Consider the following 24,316-nt stretch of genomic DNA (forward strand, 5'->3'; position numbering starts at 1 on the left):
GGATCAACTATCGACTACTATATTTCAGTCCTCCAATTTTTTGGCCAAATCTATTGTTTGATATTTTTAGGCACCTATAGTATTCTAGGCTATGCGGAAAGTTTATGGAAAATAAATCCTCAAATAGCTTTCGAAAAAGCACCTGGATCTTCCTATAAATATTCAGTTTCTAATTATTTAGGTTTCCAATTATACACATAATTGGGCAGGAGTATTTGGATCCTTGCTAAATCTAAGAAATGTCTTTACAACTACTAAAATACTTTATTATATTACTCTAGGCACCACCATCATCTCTGATGATTATTTCTTTCATATACACCCAAGATACTTAGGAACAAGAGGTCCCTTTTCTAAAAGAATTTAGTCTAATAATGCAGAACTTCAAAGAACCTAGAAAGAAGAAAACTGGAAAAAAGAATTAAACTTTTTGTCACAACACACAGAAACAAAAATATCAAACTTACAGAATTTAAAAAGCAAAACTAAGTTATGAAAATATATCAGTCCTCTTTCAAAGAAAGCAACTAGATACATAATCTTGATTCTGTCCATAGGAAACAGTTCTAGATAATCCAAAAACCAACTATGTTTCTTGGGTATAAATTTTACTTTTATTTTTTCTCTTTTTTTTTTTTTTTTTTGAGACGGAGTCTCACCCCGCCACCTAGGCTGGAGTGCAATGGCACAATCTCAGCTCACTGCAATTTCCGCCTCCTGGGTTCAAGCAATTCTCCTGCCCCAGCCTCCCAAGTAGCTGGTATTACAGGTGCATGCCACTATGCCCAGCTAATTTTTTGTATCTTTAGTAGAGACAGGGTTTCACCATGTTGGCCAGGCTGGTCTCGAACTCCTGACCTCGTGATCTGCCCACCTTGGCCTCCCAAAGTGCTGGGATACTTTTACGTTTTTACAACACAATTTTCAACTTACATTCCAATTTTACTAAAAAAAACCCAAAAAAACAAAAAAAATTCCTTAGCACATCAGCAGCCCAGAAATGTTATGGATGGCAAAACAAAACAAAACCCAGTCTCTTATAAAACTGCTACAGATAGTCTATCAAGTAAATAATCCTCCAGTAAGCAATTCCAAACTCAGTGTATCTCCAGTTTTTTTAAGAAGTCTTATTAGAAAACACCAGAGAGAATTTCAGTAACACAAGACAAAGCTTATGTCTTTAAATAATAAACATTTTTTAAAACTAGAAAGAATCAATTTTTTTTGTTTTTGGTTATACTAAATTTGTTATAAATAAAATTAATCTAATAAAAACAAGGGGGAATTGTAAAGTTAAATCTACACCATAAATTCTAATTTTTAGACTACAATTTAATCCAAAGAACAATCACTGTGAATTAAGGCATTAGTTGCTATTAGTTGCTCTGAAATTATTATAAATAAAATTAAGTTAATCTGATAAAAACAATAGGTAGACTGTAAAGTTAACTCTATACCATAAATTCTAATTTTGGGTCTGCAATTTAATCCAAAGAATGTTCATTGTGAATTAAGGAAAGCATGAGTTACTATTCGTTGTTCTGAAATTGTGTAACAGTAGTCTCCCCTTCACAGCCGTTTCACTTCCATGGTTCCAGTAACCTGTGGTCAACTGCAGTCCAAAAACAGGTGAATACAGTACGGTAAGATATTTTGAGAGCGAGCAAGAAGAGCACATTCACATAACTTTTATGTATAGTTATAACTGTTCCACTACTGTTGTTGCTGATCTTTTACTATGCCTAATTTATAAATTCAACTTGATCATATGTATGGTTAGAAAAAAGTAAAGTATATATAGGGTTAAGTACTGTCTGAGATTTCAGGTACCACTGGGGATCTGAAACATATACCCCAAAAATAAAGATGGACTACTGTACTACAAATAAAAGGTCTTGCCCTGTTGTCTCCAGACTTCCCATTAGGAGTTTAATCTATATTTTTTAAGATTTATAAACCATACATATTTATGAATTTAGCATTAATTAAATGCAATCTGATCCCTTGGACATCATGAAAAAAAGTAAAAGCCATCATCCTCAAAAGGTGCATGTACACAGTGAGATAATTACCAAGTCAATAGTTACTGAGTTGGCCTAGACAGTTAATAATCAGACTTTTACAAATTAATACATAGGTCACATATTTCAAATAATTTTTGAAAAACTTTCTAAAGAAAAATAAAAAAATTGCTAATCTAATCTCAACGCTCAGAGTTGAAACTGATAATCTATATAAGAACCACTCTTCCTCCTGAAAATGTGCATTAAAGATTAAAGGTCAAATCTGAATTCCTATCCCCTAAAATACTGCTCCAGATTCTGATTTATATTCTAGAATGCATACATATATTCCATATATGCCATGGAAAATATCCTATCCAAATCTGCCCCTGAACATTAAATTTATTCTTTTAACTGGAATCTGGATAATCCCAGCTCTCTTAAATGCAGAGCAAAGAAACAAACTAGGAAAAAAGTATCAGAAAGACAGCAAATTTATACTTAACGCTAAAATAAAGTGAAAAGACTACCAACAGTATTTTGAGAGAGAGAACCCTGAAGTAGGGTCAAATAATAAATTATTTCCACACTTGTGACCTAAATGTTTCATATAGCTAACCTAGGCTAATTACAGAAAGAAAGAGTAGAAAAAAGACAAATTCTTTTAGCAAAATATGAGAAGTTTTTAAACATTATCACTAGACTATAAGGAGACTAGAGGAGTAAAGTCGTGCCACTGCATTTCAGCCTGGGTGACAGAGAGACACTGTCTCTACAAAAATTTAAAAATAAATAAAAAATATATGAGGACTCAAAATTACAGAATTGTAGTAGGGAAAAGTCCAATTAAACAAATAAACAAAAAAAGAATGAGCCCACACTGGTACAGTTTTATTCCTCAAAAATATAGGAATTAATGGAAAGTAGAAATACAAAATACAGTGTTGTTTTCAAGATTTCTTCATGCCATTTTATAGGAATTCTCAATTTACTGCAGTAAACACTGCAGTAATCGGCATGACTAGGATTCAGTCAGCTCAGTACTTTATATTCAATGATGTTTTATAAGCAAGAACTTCTTCCACTTTGAAAACTATGCCTAAAAAGGAATTCTCTTTGAAGACTAAAGGAATTTAATTAAAGATAAAGCCACTTGGGTGGCTACATATCACATCAAACAGATCATACTTCAAGCAGAATTATTACTTTTCACTTGTAAGTGCATGACTCATAGGAATATAAATGAAGTCATTTTTTTCTGTGTATATCGATTTGGATCCAAAAATCTACATGTAGAAGTACACTATCACATTTGCTCAGTCTACATACTTTGGCTTCAATTTAACTTCACATGAATAAACACTGATTAATGACCTACTGCCGAATAAAAATTTGTTTAAATAAAAATAACACACTTGAGAATTGTCTTGGACTGGAAACAAAGCCTCAATATTATATAAAATAAACAAAAAGTTTTAAAATATTAACAAAGTCTCAATATTATTAATGAATTTTCACGTCCATATAGAAATGTTTCTAAGAACCTAAAAATAACATCGAGTATTTCAAATTTCCATTATGAATAGTCTTTGGATTTTTATTATAGACTATCTACTGGCAAGTTTAATAGTACCATTTTTATTAACATTTGCTGGGTGTTTATCCCACATGATTAGGGAATAAGGAAGACAATTCAGTGAAAAGTCCCTATAAAACAACATTTAAAAGAAAAGGAAAGGTAGAAATCTCTTGGAAATTATATATCTTCCTTGTCTTTCTAAATGGAACATACTAAAAAGTAATGTAAGATTGTATTTATGATTCAGGGTCATCATGATGTAAATTATTCCATTAAAGTACCATAATGCAGTATCAGCTTTAAGGATAGAGATATAAGAGATATGCTTTAAAATTAGTAAATTAGTTGCTAATTGCCCAATAACTGTCACTCCTGTTGCAAGCAGCCCCTTTACTTTCTGTTTGTATCTTGATGAACCCAATCAGTAAACAACCCTAAGCACAATTCTATACCTGAAGACAGCAGCTCTCTGCCTCCTTCAACTACCATCTAATACTATATAGACAAAATAAGGGTATGGAGAGATTATCTGAATACATGACAAACATCACGAAAACAAGGATTACGTATTATTTATAAGATTTATGTGGTAGATTAAAGAGCATAAAGGATCCTATAGGCAATAAGAAGTGAGCTACCAAGAACAATCTCAATAATAAACGAACTTCAGATAGCAGGTATCATTTTTTGTCAAACACAGTAAAAGCTACAAGTGAAACTACATTGATCAGTGAAACCTTTACGTTAATTCCATATAAGACAGATGAATGAGTAAAAGAAATGAAATCATCTAAGTTATCATGATAAATGGCATCAAAATTGGATGAAGTTCTTGGATAATGCAGCAGTGGGGCTGTGAGAAGTTAATTGACCTTTTGGTAGACAACTGTGATCAGATCACTGAGACCTCACCTGAATGAAAAAGTAGTAGAAGTTATGAATCCAACAATAATAGTATATTACTAACAATGTACTAGTAAACTGAGTAAAACAAAAAGCAAAAGACAATTTCCTGATCTTCCACAGATAAAAAAGATAAATATTAACCCACTGGCAAGTATTTATTGAGCACCCACTAAGTGATCTGCAGCATGTCAAACATGAAATATTATTTCTTTCTCTCAAGCACTTAACAATAAGTTAAAATATAAAACAAATACATCACAGATTAGAGTGAAAAAATTTAAAATGCAAATTAAAGCAAGGTTTTTAGTTTTAAAGCCTAATACTAGGTGATAAACAAAGACATAATGGGAGGCACACACATACCACTAGATCAGTGTAAATCAATACAACATTCTGTAAAGTAATTTGGTGATGACATAAGAGCCTTAAAAAACACACATACAAACAAACAACAAAAACAGACTCTTTGGCCCAGTAATTCCTCTTCTACAAATCCAAGGGGGGGAAATTTCAAAGATTTATGTAAAAGGATATTGTCTGTAGTGAAATATACACTAGCAAAACCAGAAACATCCCACATATGTGACAACAGAAAAAATTTAAAATATGATAGTTACATGGTGAAATGTTAAGCAGCTATTAAAAATATTTTTCAAAGAATATTTAATGATATGGGAATGTCTGAGTTAAATGAAAATACCATCTGATCTCAGTTTTAGGAAAAATACACATATATGCATACAGAAATATTTAAAGTACAAAATATTTATATTTTTCTTATTTGCACTCATCTATTTTCCAATTACTTTATAATAAATAAGATTTAACAAAATAATCAATTGTTATTTGCAAAGGCGCATCATGAAACAAAATTAAAATGTAAATGTTAAAAGTCAATGTGAGAGAATTGGCCTGGATTAAGAAGTTTCACATAAAAAATTACTCCAGACAGTTTGCGGAAGAGAATAATCTATGTAGACTAAAACCATGAGGAAACGGTTGCAGACGCTGACACCGATCTAAGTAGGTGGAAACTGAGGGAGAACCAAAGATAATGGTTACAACAGGTTTTAAAGATACTCAAATATATTCTATTTCATGATTAATTCATTGTTTATATTTCCCCAACATGTGGGCTTTTAAAAAATTCACTTTTGTTATAAAACTAACACTACTTGGCAATTGGTAGAGATTAGGAATCACTTTTCCTAATACAAGGCATTTCTTCTTTCTTACAATCTCTTAAGACAGAGACCATATTATGAAACTTTACAAAAACGAAACAAGTTTGACATCAGAGAGGTGACTAACCCAAAGAAATGGCTAGTTATTAAGAACGGGAAAGGCAGAGACCACTCACTGCTAAGCCTCTTTCTCAATACTGAATTATTTTTAGAGCTATTTTTTCCTAGTCAGAAATTGCCAGTTTTGTCTGCAGTGCTCACAAATATTAAGTGAAATATTTGTGAAGGTTTTGTGGCTAACAAACCTGCCCCATCCAGCAATATTTAAAATTATTACTGACCCAAACTCAGATGAAGTTAATCAACAGGCTAAGACGAACGAAGTTTGTCTCTTAAACCTCGCCAGAACATGACTGTACTGAAGTCTGGGGAATCAAAAACGGAATGTGCTTACCACAGTTCAAACAAACAAACAAAAACGGACTCTCCCAGAGTAAGAAGAAAACATTACAAGAACGTCCATCCAGTGCCTGCCCTCCCGACTGCTAAGCCAGCCTCTTTCCTTTCCTGTGGTTTCTGAAACGGCCAGGATACCGCCTGGTATTTCTTGCTACCAAACACCACGCAGTCTGACTTTTTCCAGCAAGACCGGTCCCTTCCTCAGCACACCGAAGTGACACAAACTTGGAAGCACCATCCCTCAAAAATCCCCTAGATTCTGCTCTATCCCATCTAACTCTAAAGCTCAAATCTACGTTTTCCTGAAAAAAGTGTGAAATAAATAAAATAGGGGTCTCATCAAATCCAGCCTGCTCCGCCTCAGAGCTGCCTCAAATGAGCCGTCACCACACCCGCAATGGGTGAGGCTCAGCCGATGAGGCAAGGGGCGGGTCCAGGGAACCACGTGTTCTGCCTTCTGCGCACGCGCCAGCCAAAACAAAAGGGAGGTCTGCCAAACCCCACCCCCCACGTGACCGGCGTCTAGGTCCGCCCCCACCCCTCCCTAGACCCCTTCCCTCCCCAGCTGCCAAGGCTGTTAGGTTTAGCTGTTTAAATTTGGCTGCGGTCAGACCCCTGCCCTAGAGCGCGATCCCGTGCCGAGACCAGAGTCCAGCAGCCCAGAGGATTCGGGGGCGAAGGGGCTGCCGGTCGGTCGCCGGACCCGCAAGTCCACCCGGCAGTCTTCTCCCCTCCCCGCGCTGCCGCCGTCCCCAAGAGGGAAGACCCACCCCCGTCATCCCGCCGCTGGGACGCCGGCCACTCGCCTGCTGGGGCGCCCTGGCTCCCCTCCGCCGCCGCACCTTCGGTCCGGCCGTGGTGGGGGCTGCTGAAGTGATCTCTAGCTGCCCGCCCGCCTCCCCCACCCGGGGCGCCGCAGACTCGTCTCCAGAGCGCGCCCAGCTCCCGCCCCGGCCGCCGCCGCCGCCGCCGCCGCCGCCGCCGCCGCCGCCGCGGTTTAACAGTCCGCCCGCTGCCCGCAGCTCCGTGCGGCTTGGGGGGACGGAACCCTGCCGCGGTCTGGGAGCAGTGGGCGGGGCCCGGCGCTAGCCAATGGCAACGGGGGAGGGGCAGCGCCATGCAAATGAAGCGGGTGGCGGGGAAACCCCGGCAGGGGGCGGGGCCTGCAGAAGCGGCTCGGAGTGTTCTGGAAGTGGCAGGAGCACGACGCCCTTAACTCTGGTGCAGGGGTTACCTCGGCTCCCTCGGGACGGATTCCGTGCAGCTCCCGCTTCCTCCCTTCTCTTTCCCAGTGCCATCCCGGGCGAGAGGGAAAAAAAAAAACACGGCCAGGAGACTTCCCATCCCTGCTTTGCTATTTTTGTACCTCCGTGACAGAAAAAACCCTGAGGAAAAGTCAGGCGACTTCATTCCCTGCCGTGCGCGCCGGGGCCTCGACTACTGGCGTCCGCGGCTTTCGCCCGCCGCTCCACAGGCGAGTTTTAAGAGATTTCTCACAATTGTCAAGTCCGCAGGTCTCCGTACGTTTGCCTTTGTTTGGGCCGTGCGCTCAAATCCACTCATAATTCTTTCTGACCTCAGAGGGGCACTGAAGTAGGTGACAAATTTGACTTGGATCCAACTGGGTGGTTTTATGATTAAAAAAAAAAAAAAACCAGACAAAGCATTTTTAAGTCTCTACAAATCTGGTTTGAGTGGCGCTGGACTTAACTCCCTTCTGCAGTAGCTGTCAAATAAATAAACGGAGTTTATGTGGAGATAGTTGGCCAGCGACACCCAAAAACACTTCTGAGCGCCTTGCACCTGGCCCCGCGCTCCGCTCACCACAAACAAACCTGCACCTGGGCACTTCCCCAGCCAAGAACTCGATTTTTTTTAAACTGAACTCTAAATGTAGCTTCTTAGGTGTTGTATCACAGTCTTTCCTAAGCACCTAATTTACACATGAAATGATTTAAGGAACGAAGAGCACTAGGCTTTTTAAGCCAGAAGGATAATAGCCATTATTTTAACCTTATCAATTGGATAAGATCCCGGGGGCGGAAGAGAAGAGAAATCCAAGGAATTGCAGTCATAACAAAGCGTAATCCGTAACATAGATAACTGGAATTGGAAAATTAGCTACTTGTTCCTGGTTCTTCTAGTAGATTGTGATATTACTGAAATAATTTTTATGACCAGCTGCATTTATTGGAGATATATTTTTTTAATTATTGAATAATTGCACCTCGATATGGGGCAAGGGAAGAATTTTAGGAAATTGATTTACTTTCATTGTAATAAAAATTGTAAGCTAATGATGTGTTGTGAAAAATAATTAAATCAGTAAGTATTTATTGGATATTTACCATATTCAAAGGACTGTCCTAGTCCCTGGGGACAGAAATGCAAAAATGAATAAAGTATTTTTTAAAGTTTTGTTTTTTTAATTAGCAGTTTGAGACGTCTAATAAGCATGTGTTAAGATAGATCAAAGGAAGATTCTGGATTTGAGTTGGACGTTTAAAAGACTTTAGAGAGAGGAGGAAGACATCAATGGTTCAGGAGATAGTGTCTTTGGGTGGTTTGAGGAGATGTGTGAATATTTGGGGGGTAGAAAAGTACATTGTCAACTAGATTGAGTAAATCTTGAATGACAGGAATTCAGATTTTAACCTGAGGGAACTGTAAAGACATCAAATCATTTGATGGTAAAGTTTTCTCCTGTGAAATAATTTTTTGTTACCAAACAAAATATTTATATATTTGCCAAATGTTTATTGAACACATGTTTTGTGATGGCTAATGAAGATATATTTGTAAACAGATTCCCTGTCCTCATGGAGTTTATAGGGGATGACAAAGGGATTAAGCTTTGTAACTACACAAATAGTGATTCATACAGCATTTCTATATATATTATCTAATTTGTTCATCACATAGCCATGGGAGGTAGGCTGTTTCCAATACTCTAGATTAATTTTTTTTTTGAGACGGAGTCTCACACTGTCTCCCAGGCTGGAGTGCAGTGGTGCGATCTCGCCTCACTGCAAACTCCGCCTCCCGGGTTCATGCCATTCTCCTGCCTCAGCCTCCCGAGTAGCTGGGACTACAGGCGCCCACCACCAAGACCAGCTAATTTTTTTTTTTTTTTGTATTTTTAGTAGAGATGGGGTTTCACTATGTTAGCCAGGATGGTCTAGATCTCCTAACCTGTTGATCCGCCCGCCTCGGCCTCCCAAAGTGCTGGGATTACAGGCCTGAGCCACTGCACCCGGCTGCTCCAGATTAATTCTTTTATCTTCTAGTCAGCCCTGCCGCCTGCTGAATGTTACAGACCTTAAACAAATATTTCAATCTATCAAGCTGTCATACATGTACATTTTCCCTATTCCTTTTATATTCGGGTTAATAGGAATGTGGGGAGATGATTAACAAAATAATACGGGTTTGATATAAAATATATAGGAAAGCACAAAGAAGAAAACCACAATCATATGCAAAGTCTGCTTTATTTTATATGTATGACACTGTGCATACTGGTTTTTTATCCTATCTAGCTACATATTAAGCACACTATCCCTTGACACTGAATATTATTCTAAGGCGTGATTTATTATTTGTAGCATATACATGCCAGTTTTCCAGACACTATAGAATATCAGTTCTCCTTATTACAAAAATTGATATACTGAATCATTTGTCAAATTATTTTCTATGTTACTCAGCAACAGCCTGAAAAGTGCATGTAGTTAATGTTTTTTTTAAATCAAGGACATATCATTTAGAAGGTACATTAAAAGCTTTCTGATTTCCAAGAAAAAATATAACAGTGGTAAGAATAGAACACTTTAAAATCCAGCAAGAACAAGGAGAAGTAAAGGGCACCATTCTTGCTGACATACTAATTACCTATCTGGAAGCTTTTAAAAATGTCCAGGTAAGCAGTATTACAATGATTTCATGAGATAAACTTCTCTCTTCAACACTGGTTTTCATTCAGTCATTCCTTTCACTCAAGAAACATTCATGCAACACTTAGTATAGCTGACACTGTGATAAATGCTAGAGATAAAGGAGAAAGATCAATCTTTAATTTCAAGCAACTCACAGCCAAGAAGGGGCTTTTCTATCCCCCTTCATTACTTTGTTTTTCTCCATAGCACTTATCAGCATCTAATGTAACATAGATTTTGATTTTTTTACTTTTGTTGTCTATCGCCCTAAATTAGACCATAAGCTCCATGACGTCAGGCACTTTTGCTGGTTCGTTCATTGCTGTATCCCTAGAGCCTAGGACAGGGCCTGACACATGTGGATTCTCAACGCATATTTATTGTCTGGCTAAATTAATTTTCACATCCCACAAAGTGAATGTTATATTCATTTTCCAGGTGAAAAAAAATATGAAGCTCAGTGAGATTAATGTACCTAGATTCTTATGCTAATAAATGGCTCATTTTGAAGACAGACCTGACTGGGTCCAAAGCCAGAGTTGTTTCCTCACTACCTCTCACAGAATAGAAAGCCTATTCTATTCTACTCTACTCTACTCTACTCTACTCTACTCTACTCTACTCTACTGGAGGTTGTACTATTTATTTCTCCACATTTCTATGCCCTGAAAAACTGTCCCCCACTGTTATATTCCAGTATATTTAATTCTTCTTTTATGATCAGGTTTAGAGAGGGAAATAGAAGCAGAAGGGCTAAACATGATAATCCCTACTCAGGATAGATTTAGCTTTAACTAACGAGTATCTATAAACAAGCAGACAAAAGGTAGAGGTAGGTAGCAAGACCTATAAGAATCTTCAAACCAGGGCTAAGTATAACAGAGAACAGAACTGGCCCATGAGTACAGGGGAACAAAATGACTCCCTGTGTATATGAATATCCATGGCACGTTTATTCACAACAGCCTCAAACTGGAAACAGCCCTAAGATCCATCACCTTTGAAAGGATAAAGAGCTGGGCACGGTGGCTCACGCCTATAATCCCAACACTTTGGGAGGCCGAGGCGGGCAGATCACCTGAAGTCAGGATTTCCAGATCAGCCTGACCAACATGGTGAAACCCCGTCTCTACTAAAAATACAAAATTACCCGGGCACGGTAGCACATGCCTGTAATCCCAGCTACTTGGGAGGCTGAGGCAGGATAATCACTTGAACCCAGGGGGCAGAGGTTGCAGTGAGTGGAGATCATGCCATTGCACTCCAGCCTGGGCAACAAGAGTGAAACTCCATCTCAAAAAAAAAAAAAAAAAGGATAAAGAAATTATGGTACATTTATATAATAGAATACCACTCAGAAATAAAAAGAAGAAACTACTGATATATAAAACAACAAGGATGAGTCTCAAACAGTATGCTGAGTGAAAGAAGCCAGACACAAAATCATAAATATTGGATGATTCCATTTATATAAAGCTCTAGAGAAAGACAAATCTAACCAATAATGACAGAAAACAGATCAGTGGTTTCTTAGGGTTGGGGTGGGGAGAATTGACTGGGTTGGGATTAAAGGGTGACAAAAAAGTTCTATATCTTGACGATGGTGGAAGTCAAATGGGTGCATGCATTTGTCAAAACTCATCAAAATATACTTAAAATGGGAACTCCCTAATGAAAGTGGACTAAGAAACCTCAAGAAGTTCTCAGTCTAAAATTAAAAACTAGGAAAATAGGCTGTGTATAATGTATGAGAAAACTCAAAATAAGGATAGCTTTAAAACAGAAGGGTTAATCCTTTAACATATTTTATTGATTCTAAGACACCTTTTTTTCCACACTTTAACATTTCAGAGATCGGAATAACTTCACAGTTCATGCAGTAAGAAAGTATTGTATGAGTTTGATTGGCACTGTTTTTTTTTAATGATACATAAATAGTGCATCTTAAGAATCAATGAAATACAGTAAAATTAGTCTACAGGTTAATTATTCCAGAACTGTTATAACAGCTCCACAAAGTCACCAGAGACCCAGGCTCCTTTCTATTATTTTATCTTCTCCATTCTCAGCCCTGGCTTCCATTTTCAAAGCAATCTCATGGTCCCAGATGGCTGGTGGAACCCCAATCATAACTATCCATTTCCCAGGCAGCAGGCAGAAAGAAGAGCAGGAAAGCAAACAGGGCCTTTAAGGTGACTTTCCTGAGTCCCTCTCAACAATTCTACAACTTCATCATGTGGGTAAGTTAATATTTTATTTTACTTGTAGCTATTGTAAATGGTTTTACTTTCTTGATTTCTTCTCTAGATTGTATGCTGTTGGCATATAGAAATGCTACTGATTTTTGTATGTTGATTTTGTATCCTGCAACTTACTGAATTTATCAGTTTTAATAGTTTTTTTGGTGGAGTCTCTAGGTTTTTCCAAACATAAGATCATGTCATGTACAAACAAGGATAATTTGACTTCTTCCTTTCCAATGTGGATGCCCTTTATTTCTTTTGCTATTTTTACAAATTTGCCCTGAAAAAGTTTTATTTCTTCTTGTTTTTAAACATTTTAAGTTCAGGGGTACAAGTACAGGTGTGTTACATAGGTAAACTTGTATCATGGGGGTTTGTGTTCAGATTGTTTCATCAGCCAGGTATTAAGCCTAGTATCGATTAGTTGTTTTTCCTGATCCTCTCCCTCCTCCCACCATCCATCCTCCAAAAGGCCCCAGTGTGTGTTGTTCCCCTCTATGTATTCATGTTTTCTCATCATTTAGCTCGCACTTATAAGTGAGAACATGCGGTATTTGGTTTTCTGTTCCTGAGTTAGTCTGCTAAGGATAATAGCCTCCAGCTCCATCCATGTCCCTCCAATGGACATGCAATGGACATCTCGTTTTTTTTTTACGGCTGCATAGTATTCCATGGTGTATATGTACCACATTTTCTTTATCCAGTCTGAAAAGATACTCTTTTCAATAAGTAGTGTTGGAACAGTTAGATATTTAGGTGCAAAAAAAGTAAGCCTTAACATGAAACTTCATGCTTTATAAAAAAATTACTAAAGGGAATATAGATCTACGTGAACAATATAAAATATAACCTTCTTAGAAGAAAACATAGAAAGAAAACCTTATGATTTGGGTTTGGGTAAAGAGTTCTTAGACATGACACCAAATGCATGACCCACAAAATAAAAAAATGGTGAACTGAAATTCATCAAAATTAAAAACTTTTGTTCTGAGAAATCAACTGTTAAGAGAATGAACTAGCTACAGTGAGAAAATATTTGCAAACCACATATCTAACAATGGACTTGTATCTATAACGGAACAGCTCTGCAGCGGCTGACAACCTTGCATAGGCCACATAGGCAAGGCTTGAATGGCAGCTGAATCTTGGCAGAATGCTTTGTGAACCGCCTGGAATAGGAAAGCATGGGGGCTTGTGAGGTACTGCTACATGCCATTGCTTACTGGCTTCCCTCTATACCAACGAGGCTGCCAAAGACCCTTTGTCATTATCTCATGGTTTCTGATGAGGTACAAGGCTTCCTGTCTTGCTACCCTTAAGGCACAAATGCGGCTGTAAAAAAAACTGCTTAGCAATATCATGGAAATGGGCTCCTCAGCAACAGGGTATCCTATCATTCTTGCTGTGGTCATCTGGCTTCTTTTGTTTCACTGTCTCCCTATACAAAGGTAACGAAGAGCTGGCTCCTTTAGCTACTCTTCTTTTTACTCTCTATGTAAGCAATAAACTGAGTCTGAAAAGGTCTTGTATTTTTGCAGCTGAATCTGTTAGCCTAGCTTTGCCTTGTACTTGACAGTATCCAGAATATATAAAGAATTTTCAAAACTTGACATAAAGAAAACAAACAACACAATTAAAAAATGGGCAAAAGAAAGGTAATATGTGAAAGGCAAGTAAGCCCATGATATATTGTTCTGCATGATTAGACATAAAGGAAATTCAAATTAAAACCATGGTGACATACTACTACATACCTATTAGAATGGAAAAAATTAAAAAAACAAAGTGCTGGAGAAGATTCAAAGTAAATGGAACTCTTACATTGCTGGTTGGTCAGCAAAGTGGTACAGGCACTTTGGAAAAAACAGTTTGGCAGTTTCTTGTAAGTTTAAACACACACTTACCATGTGGCACAACAAGTCCTCTCCTGGATATTTAACCTTAACAAGATGTTAAGATTTAATCTTAACCAATGTGTCTTTAAACAGGTGAATGAATAAACTGTGGTACATGCCTACAGTTAGCACCAAAAAAGGAAGAAGCTATTGACTTATGCAACGTGGATGGATCATAAATATATTTTGCTAAGAGAAAGAAATTATTCTCAAAAGATAACATACTATATGATTCCATTTATATGACCATCTCAAAATGACAAAACTGTAAAGACAGAGATTAGATCAGTGAGTGCCACCAGTATTAGGTGTGGAGAGGGTGTGAGTATAAAGGGCAGAATTTTTTGAGGTGAAAAGACTATTGAGGGAGTTTTTTGGGGGTGATAAGACTGTTCTGTATATCCTAATTGTGGTGGTGATCACATCAATCTATAAGTGCTAAAACTCTGAGAACCAAAAAAGGCAATTTTACTGTTACGTATGAATACCAAAAAAGGGAAAATATGCTATATGTTAACTTTTAAAATGAAATTTATAATGAGAAAGGAAAAAGAGAAAAGGGAGGACTGTTATTTAAAAAGGGGGAGAGACAGAGAGAGAGAGACCAAATACAATTTGTGGACCTTGTTCAGATCCTTATTTGAATAAACTAACAAAAGGCATTTTTGATGCAGTCAAGGAAAATCTAATGTGAACTTGGAATTATATATTAAATTTAAGTTTTTTTAAGTATGATAATAACCTTGTGGCTATGTAAAAATATCTTCACCAGTTAGATACATATTCTGAAATACATTTGTGTTTGTGAAGTAGCATTAAATCTGGGATTTGCCCTATAATATGTGAGGAAAAAAGTGGAGGAGATTGGCAAATGTTGAAGCTGGAGGTTCATTATATTGTACTCTATTTTTTAGTAAGTTTGAAGTTTTCCATAAGTTTTTTCTTAAAAATGACATTTTAGAAATTATAGTAGAACTTCTTTTCCTCATTTATTGTAAAGCAGCATACATAGACCTACAGTTGGTTTCAATCTCAGTGTCAAATCTTTCCAATGACTCCAAATAAATAAATGCTGTGTGTGCCAAAAATAATACTGACATGAGCAAAACAGTCTGCTAGAAATCTTATACTTTGAGTAATAAACTACTAGAATTACTAGATTAGTAAAAATTTGAAGAGTTAGATTTTAAAATAGCAAATCAAAACAGTTTTCAATGACACCATCAAAGAAACAAAGGGCAAGATTAATTTTAAATCAATCATGATCCTAAAACTCTTAGCCAAAAAACAAAATTACTCAGGCTTTTAAACTCTCATTTATATTTACACAATGTTTCTTTCTTGCTGTGTTGGTCCAGCCTGTTCTTTTAAGCATTATTATTATTTATCATTTCTTGAGCACTCAGCACTGCATGAGATACAGATGATAAGTTCCCTCCCTAGGAGACAACAATGAAAGCCACACAAGCAAAACATAAAGATAAGCTGTTTAAGAAATGAAAACCAAATGAAAGATTAAGAAGCACATTGTGAATTCCCTTTTTTTGTTTGTTTCAGCTTTAAGCCCATGATACAAAACATGCTTCTTTTGAGTGTGTAAAACAAGACTGTAGTTGTTAAGATAAAGAAAGCCACTGGCTTAGAATAGAAAATATACCAGAGATCATTGTAAGAAAACATCCTACCTTAGAAATCTTTTCACTTTCTGCTATACATAAATTACTAGAACCTATTCCTAGCTCTAGAGGACTGTAATCACTATGTATGTGTGCACGTGTGTGTGTGAGAAAGCGGAAGAGAAGGAGAGAGATTTAGGTCTGCCCAGCAGCCTTTTTTGTTCCCTTTCTTTTGATAATAGCACACTGCTTCAGAGACTGCTTCTCCCAGTCCACATATTCCTGATGGAACTGTCAATCATAGTCCATTTCTTCCCTACCTTATAATGACAGATGCAGGCCAGAAGCAGCACAAGGTCATTTTTACAGGGCTCATAATGAAGGTCTTCTACAGGGTTCATTAGGCCAATTTGCAAAGAAAAGTAGAAATAAGTGGATATAGCATAAATACTGGCAGTTCTAAGCTCCAGAATCAGGCCCTTGAAACTCCAGTTCCTACAGGTCTTTATATGAGCTGCTCTGCAATACTTTTAAGCAACTAAACTTAAGTTCTTGCCTAGGGTGGTTTCAATTGGGTTTCTTTTGTCATTTGCACCTGACAAAATCCTGGGAAGGTAAACAACATACCCAAGGTTGAGTGGCTCCTAAATGGCAGTCATTCAAACCTAACTCTGTCCATCTCTACACAATAGACTTTTCCTACTGTGCTAATTTACTTTTTAAACCTACAGATGTTTTATTCCTAAAATCTAGTTTTCTTCAAGATTGGGAATGGAAAGAAAAGAGGCTGCAGTGAAGTGGGGCAGTGTGGAAGGGGTCCGTCTAGTCCTCTATCACTTTCTGGTAGTAGGAGAAAAGTGAAAGCCACAAATATGGTAAAATCTAATAAAAAATTATATTAATCCACTTTGCATATGACAAAGATCCTAAGCTGGCAACTATACAAACTTCTGCCTAAGAGCAAATCAAAGCTGTATAGTTCTAGAAAAGAATGGTATAGGTATAGGGTGATTTCTGCATTTCCAACTGAGGTACCCAACTCATCTCACTGGGACTCGTTAGACAGTGGGTGCAGCCCACGGAGGGCGAGCCAAAACAGGGTGGGGTGTTGCCTTACCCAGGAAGTGCAAGGGGTCAGGGAACTCCCTCCCCTAGCCAAGGGAAGCCATGAGAGACTGTACTGTGAGAAACTGTACATTCTGGCCCAGATACTACATTTTTCCCATGGTCTTTGCAACCTGCAGACCAGGAGATTCCCTTGGATGCCTACACCACCAGGGCCCTGGGTTTCAAGCACAAAACTGGGCAGCCATTTGGGCAGACACTGAGCTATCTGCAGTTTTTGTTGTTTTTTTTTTTCACACCCCAGTGGTGCCTGAAACACCAGCAGGACAGAACCGTTCACTGCCCTGGAAAAGAGGCTGAAGCCAGGAAGCCAAGTGGTCTAGCTCAGCAGATCCCACCCCCACAGAGCCCAGCAAGCTAAGATCCACTGGCTTGAAATTCTCACTCCCAGCACAGCAGTCTGAAGTCAACCTGGATGCTCCAGCTTGGTCGGGGGAGGGGCATTCGCCATTACTGAGGCTTGAGTAGGCAGTTTCCCCCTCACAGTGTAAACAAAGCCACCTGGAAGTTTGAACTAGGCAGAGTGGACCGCAGCTCCGCAAAGCTGCTGTAGCCAGACTGTCTCTCTAGATTCCTCCTGTCTGGGCAGGCCATCTCTGAAAGAAAGGCAGCAGCCCCAGTCGGGTTTATAGATAAAACTCCCATCTCACTGGGACACAGCACCTGGAAGAAGAGGTGGCTGTGGGCGCAGCGTCAACAGACTTAAACATTCCTGCCTGCTGGCTCTGAAAAGAGTAGTGAATCTCCCAGCACAGCGCTCCAGCTCTGCTGAGGGACAGACTGCCTCCTCAAGTGGGTACCTGACACCTCTGCCTCCTGACTGAGAGACACCCCCCAGCAGGGGTCAACAAACACCTCATACAGGAGAGCTCTGGCTAGCATCTGGCAGGTGCCCCTCTGGGACAAAGCTTCCACAGGAAGGAACAGGCAGCAATCTTTGCTATGCTGCAGCCTTTGATGGTGATACCCAGGCAAACAGGGTCTGGAGTGGACCTCCAGCAAACTCCAGAAGACCTGCAGCAGAAGGGTCAGAAGGAAAACTAACAAACAGAAAGGAATAGCATCAACATCAACAAAAAGGACGTCCACACAGAAACCCCATCCAAAGTTCAACAACATCAAAGACCAAAGGTAGATAAATCCATGAAGATGAGGAAAAACCAGCACAAAAAGGCTGAAAATTCCAAACACCAGAATGTCAATTCTCCTCCAAAGGATCACAACTCCTCACCAGCAAGGGAAAAAAACTGGACAGAGAATGGGTTTGACGAATTGACAGAAGTAGGCTTCAGAAGGTGGGTAATAACAAATTTCTCCAAGCTAAAGGAGCACGTTCTAACCCAATGTAAGGAAGCTAAGAATCTTGAAAAAAAGGTTAGAGGCATTGCTAACTAGAATAACCAGTTTAGAGAAGAACATAAATAGCCTGATGGAGCTGAAAAACACAGCACGAGAACTTAGTGAAGCATACACAAGTATCAGTAGCCGAATCAATCAAGCAGAAGAAAGGATATCAGAGATTAAATATCAACTTAATGAAATAAAGCATGAAGACAAGATTAGAGAAAAAAGAATGAAAAGGAATGAATAAAACCTCCAAGAGATATGGGACTATGTGAAAAGACCAAATCTACATTTGATTGGTGTACCTGAAAGTGATGGGGAGAATGGAACCAAGTTGGAAAATACTCTTCAGGGTATTATCCAGGAGAACTTCCCCAACCTAGCAAGATAGGTCAACATTCAAATTCAGAAAATACAGAGAACACCACAAAGATACTCCTCAAGAAGAGCAACCCCAAGACACATAATCATCAGAATCACCAAGGTTGAAATGAATGAAAAAATGTTAAGGGCAGCCAGAGAGAAAGGTCAGTTTACCCACAAAGGGAAGCCCATCAGATTAACAGCAGATCTCTCTGCAGAAACCCTACAAGCCAGAAGAGAAAGAGAATGGGGGCCAATATTCAACATTCTTAAAGAAAAGAATTTTCAACCCGGAATTTCATATCCAGTCAAACTAAGCTTCATAAGCAAAGGAGAAATAAAATCCTTTACAGACAAGCAAATGCTGAGAGATTTTGTCACCACCAGGCCTGCATTACAAGAGCTCCTGAAGGAAGCACTAAATATGGAAAGGAACAACCAGTACCAGCCACTGCAAAGATGTACTAAATTGTAAAGGCCATTGACACTATGAAGAATATGCATAAACTGAAGGGCAAAATAACCAGCTAGCCTCATAATGACAGGATCAAATTCAGACATAACAATATTAACCTTAAATGTAAATGGGCTAAATGCCCCAATTAAAAGACACAGACTGGCAAATTGGATAAAGAGTCAAGACCCATTGGTGTGCTATATTCAGGAGACCCATCTCATGTGCAAAACACACATAGGCTCAAAATAAAGGGATGGAAGAATATCTACCAAGCAAATGAAGAGCCAAAAAAAAGCAGGGGTTTCAATCCTAGTCTCTCTAAAACAGACTTTAAACCAACAAAGATCAAAAAAGACAAAGAAGGGCATTACAGGGATCAATGCAACAAGAAACGCTAACTATCCTAAATATATATGCACCCAATACAGGAGCACCCAGATTCATAAAGAAAGTTCTTAGAGGCCTACAAAGAGAATTAGACTCCCACACAATAATAGTGGGAGACTTTAATACCCCACTGTCAATATTAGATCAATGAGACAGAAAATTAAGAAGATATTCAGGATTTGAACTCAGCTCTGGACCAAGTGAGCCTAGTAGACATCTACAGAACTCTCCACCCCAAATCAACAGAATATACATTCTTCTCAGCACCACATTGCACTTATTCTAAAATTGACCACATAATTGGAAGTAAAACACTCCTCAGCAAACGCAAAAGAACAGAAACCACAACAAACAGTCTGTCAGACCACAGTACAATCAAATTAGAACTTAGGATTAAGAAACTCATTCAGAACTGCACAACTACATGGAAACTGAACACCACCTGCTCCTGAATGACTACTGGCTAAATAATGAAATTAAGGCAGAAATCAAGAAGTTCTTTGAAATGAATGAGAACAAAGAGACAATGTACCAGAATCTCTGGGACTCAGCTAAAGCAGTATTTAGAGGGAAATTAATAGCACTAAAATGCCCACAGGAGAAAGCAGGAAAGATCTAAAATCAGCACCCTAACATCACAATTATAATAACTAGAACAGCAAGAGCAAACAAATTCAAAAGCTAGCAGAAGAGAAGAAATATCTAAGATCAGAGCAGAACTGAAGGAGTTAGAAACATGAAAAAGCCTTCAAAAAACCAATGAATCCAGAGGCTGGTTTTTTGAAAACATTAACAAAATAGATAGACTGATAGCCAGACTAATAAAGAAGAAATGAGAGAAGAATCAAATAGACACAATAAAAAACTGATAAAGTGGATATCACCACTGATCCCACAAAAATACAAACTACGACCAGAGAATACTATAAACACCTCTACGCAAATAAACTAGAAAATCTGGAAGAAATGTATAAATTCCTGGACAAATACACCCTCCCAAGACTAAACAAGGAAGAGGTCCAATCCCTGAACAGACCAATAACAGGCTCTGAAATTGAGGCAGGAATTAATAGCCTACCAACCAAAAAAAGCCCAGGACCAGACAGATTCACAGCCATCTTCTGTTGGAGGTACAAAAAGGAGCTGGTACCATTCCTTCTGAAACTATTCCAAACAATAAAAAAAGAGGGAATTCCTCTCTAACTCATTTCATGAGGCCAGCATCATCCTGATACCAAAACCTGGCAGAGACACAACAAAAAATAAAAATAAAAATTCAGGCCAATATCCCTGGTGAACATCAATGCAAAAATCCTCAATAAAATCCTGGCAAAGCATATCCAGCAGTACATCGAAAAGCTTATCCAACATGATCAAGTTGGCTTCATCCCTGGAATGCAAGGCTGGTTCAACATACACAAATGAATAAACTTAATCCATCACATAAACAGAACCAATGACAACAACCACATGCTTATCTCAATAGATGCAGAAAAGGCCTCCAATAAAAATCAGCACCCCTTCATGGTAAAAACTCTCAATAAACTACGTATTGATGGAATGTATCTCAAAATAATAAGAACTATTTATGACAAGCCCACAGCCAATATCATACTGAATGGGCAAAAACTGGAAGCACTCCCTTTGAAAACTGGCACAAGATAAGGATGCCCTCTCTCACCACTCCTATTCCACATAGTATTGGAAGTTCTGGCCCGGGCAGTCAGGCAAGAGAAAGAAATAAAGGTATTCAAATAGGAAGAGAGGAAGTCAAATTGTCTCTGTTTGCAGATGACATGGTTGTGTATTTAGAAAACCCCATCATCTCAGCCAAAAATCTCCTTAAGCTGATAAGTAACTTCAGCAAAGTCTGAGGATACAAAATCAACGTGCAAAAACTACAAGCATTCTTAAACACCAATAATAGACAAACAGCCAAATCATGAATGAACTCCTGTTCACAATTGCTACAAAGAGAATAAAATACCTAGGAGTCCAACTCACAAGGGATGTGAAAGACCTCTTCAAGGAAAACTATAAACCGCTGCTCAAGGAAATCAGAAAGGACACAAACAAATGGAAAAACATTCCATGCTCATGGATAGGAAGAATCAATATTGTGAAAATGGCCATAATGCCCAAAGTAATTTATAGATTCAATGCTATCCCCATCAAGCTACCATTGACTTTCTCACAGAATTAGAAAAAAATACTTTAAATTTCATATGGAACCACAAAAGAGACAATATAGACAATTAAATCTTAAGCTAAAAGAACAAAGCTAGAGGCATCATGCTACCTGACTTCAAAGTATACTACAAGGCTACAGTAACCAAAACAGCATGGTACTGGTACCAAAACAGATACATAGACCAATGGAACACAACAGAAATTACGCCACACATCTACAACCATCTGATCTTTGACAAACCTGACAAAAACAAGCAATGGGGAAATGATTTAATAAATAGTGTCGGGAAAACTGGCTAGCCATATGCAGAAAATTGAAACTGCACCCCTTTCTTATACCTTAGACAAAAATTAAGTCAAGATGGATTAAAGATGTAAATGTAAGATCTAAAAACCATAAAAACCCTAGAAGAAAACCTAGGCAATACCATTCAGGACATAGGCATGGGCCAAGACTTCATGACTAAAACACCAAAAGCAACTGCAACAAAGCCAAAATTGACAAATGGGATCTAATTAAGCTAAAGAGCTTCTGCATATCAAAAGAAACTATCATCAGAGTGAACAGGCAACCAACAGAATGGGAGAATATTTTTGCAATCTATCCGTCTGACAAAGGGCTAATATCCAGAGTATACAAGGAACTTAAACAGATTTAGAAGAAAAAAACAAACAACTCCAACAAAAAGTGGGTGAAGGAGATGAACAGATACTTCTCAAAAGAAGACATTTATGTGGCCAACAAACATATGAGAAAAAGCTCATCATCACTGGTCATTAGAGAAATGCAAATCTAAACCACAATAAGATACCATCTCACTCCAGTTAGAATGCCAATCATTAAAAAGTCAGAAAACAACAGATGATGGAGAAGATGTTGAGAAATACAAACGCTTTTACACTATTGGTGGGGGTGTAAGTTAGTTCAACCATTGTGGAAGACAGTGTGGCGATTCCTCAAGGATCTAGAACCAGAAATACCATTTGACCCAGCAATCTCATTACTGGGTATATACCCAAAGGATTATAAATCACTGTACTATAAAGACACATGCACATGTATGTTTATTGCAGCACTGTTCACAATAGCAAAGACTTGGAACCAACACAAATGCCCATCAATGATTGACTGGATAAAGAAAATGTGGCACATATACACCATGGAATACTAGGCAGCCATAAAAAGGATGCGTTCATGTCTTTGCAGGGATATGGATGAAGCTGGAAACCATCATTCTCAGCAAACTAACACAGGAACAGAAAACCAAACACCGCATGTTCTCATTCATAAGTGGGAGTTGAAAAATGAGAATACATGGATACAGGGATGGGAACATCACACACCAGGGCCTGTGGATGGTAGGGGGGTAGGGGAGGGATAGCATTAGGAGAAATACCCAATGTAGATGACGGGTTGATGGGTGCAGCAAACCACCATGGCATGTGTATACCTGTGTAACAAACCTGCATCTTCTGCACATATATGCCACAGCTTAAAGTATAATAAAAAGGCCGGGTGCAGTGGCTCACACCTGTAATCACAGCACTTTGGGAAGCCGAGGTGGGCAGAACATGAGGCCAAGAGTTCGAGACCAGCCTGACCAACCTGGTGAAACCCCATCTCTACTAAAAATACAAAAATTAGCTGGGTGTGGTGGTGCGTGCCTGTAATCCCAGCTACTCAGGAGGCTGAGACAGGAGAATTGCTTGAACCTGGGAGGCGGAGGTTGCTGTGAGCAGAGATCACGCCATTGCATTCCAGCCTGGATGACAGAGCGAGACTCCATCTTAAAAAATAAAGTACAATAAAAAAAATTTTAAAAAGAATGGTATCAAAATATTTTTTCTTCCCTCTCCTCTCTCCAGTTGTAATGGTTGCATTAAAAAACAATGTTTAATATCAACAATACCAAATAAAATGTTTGTGTTCTAAGTTGAGTAAGAATACATCTACTTCCATGTTAAAACTACTTTAAATTAATGGTTTATTTTTTGTAATTACTTTTAAGTCTCAAATCAAATGTCATTTCCTCACTTTTGAATTTTAAATGCTTACTTTATTATTTACATTGCACTTATGCTTGAAATTATCTCTTTTACATATTTACTTCTTACCTTATTTTACTACTTATTTGTTTATTCACTTATTTTTTAGTGATCTTGCCAGTTTTGTTTGTCATCATTGTATTAACAGCCTGGTTTATAGAAGACATAAAGTAATCATTAAGTTAATACATACATTAACTGTTGCAAAAGAAAAGCCATTGCTTTGATATCTATAAAATGTACCAATATCTTGAAATTAAAGAATGATGGATTATTCTGTGTTCTCAGGTGTCAGCAATTGACAGAACCAAGGCATTCCCTGGTCAGGGTTAGGCAAATACTTAGCTGAGTCCTAGGGATTTCAAGGCAGTGAGGTATGATGGCTTCCAGCTTCAATGAAAGCAGTTCTCGCTCAGCAGCGTTTCACAGAGATGTTCTGCATAAGCTTTTGTTTGAAGAAAGAGTTCCATTGCTTAAAAACAGGGGGTTAAAACAAAAAAAGGCAGGGGTTGCAATCCTAGTCTCTGATAAAACAGACTTTAAACCAACAAAGATCAAAAGAGACAAAGAAGGCCATTACATAA

The 24,316-nt window shown here is 38.3% G+C and overlaps 1 protein-coding gene across 5 annotated transcripts in view; it reads right to left on the reverse strand.

Annotated features, from left to right (window-relative positions):
- The window catches only part of KANSL1L (KAT8 regulatory NSL complex subunit 1 like), a 151,137-nt gene extending 143,945 nt beyond the window's left edge, over positions 1–7,192 (reverse strand). Inside the window, exon 1 of one of the 5 annotated variants that reach the window (XM_054549791.2) lies at positions 6,938–7,192. The gene's annotated coding sequence lies outside the window, so the exon portion shown is untranslated. Of the gene's footprint in view, positions 1–6,013; positions 6,612–6,901 lie in introns of those variants that run through there. The other 4 variants (XM_054549792.2, XM_054549788.2, XM_002812804.6 and 1 more) reach the window with 4 other exon arrangements.
- Between the last annotated feature and the right edge of the window lie 17,124 nt (positions 7,193–24,316).

The sequence above is a fragment of the Pongo abelii genome, chromosome 11 (assembly GCF_028885655.2).
Source record: "Pongo abelii isolate AG06213 chromosome 11, NHGRI_mPonAbe1-v2.0_pri, whole genome shotgun sequence".
Classification (NCBI taxonomy): Eukaryota; Metazoa; Chordata; class Mammalia; order Primates; family Hominidae; genus Pongo; species Pongo abelii.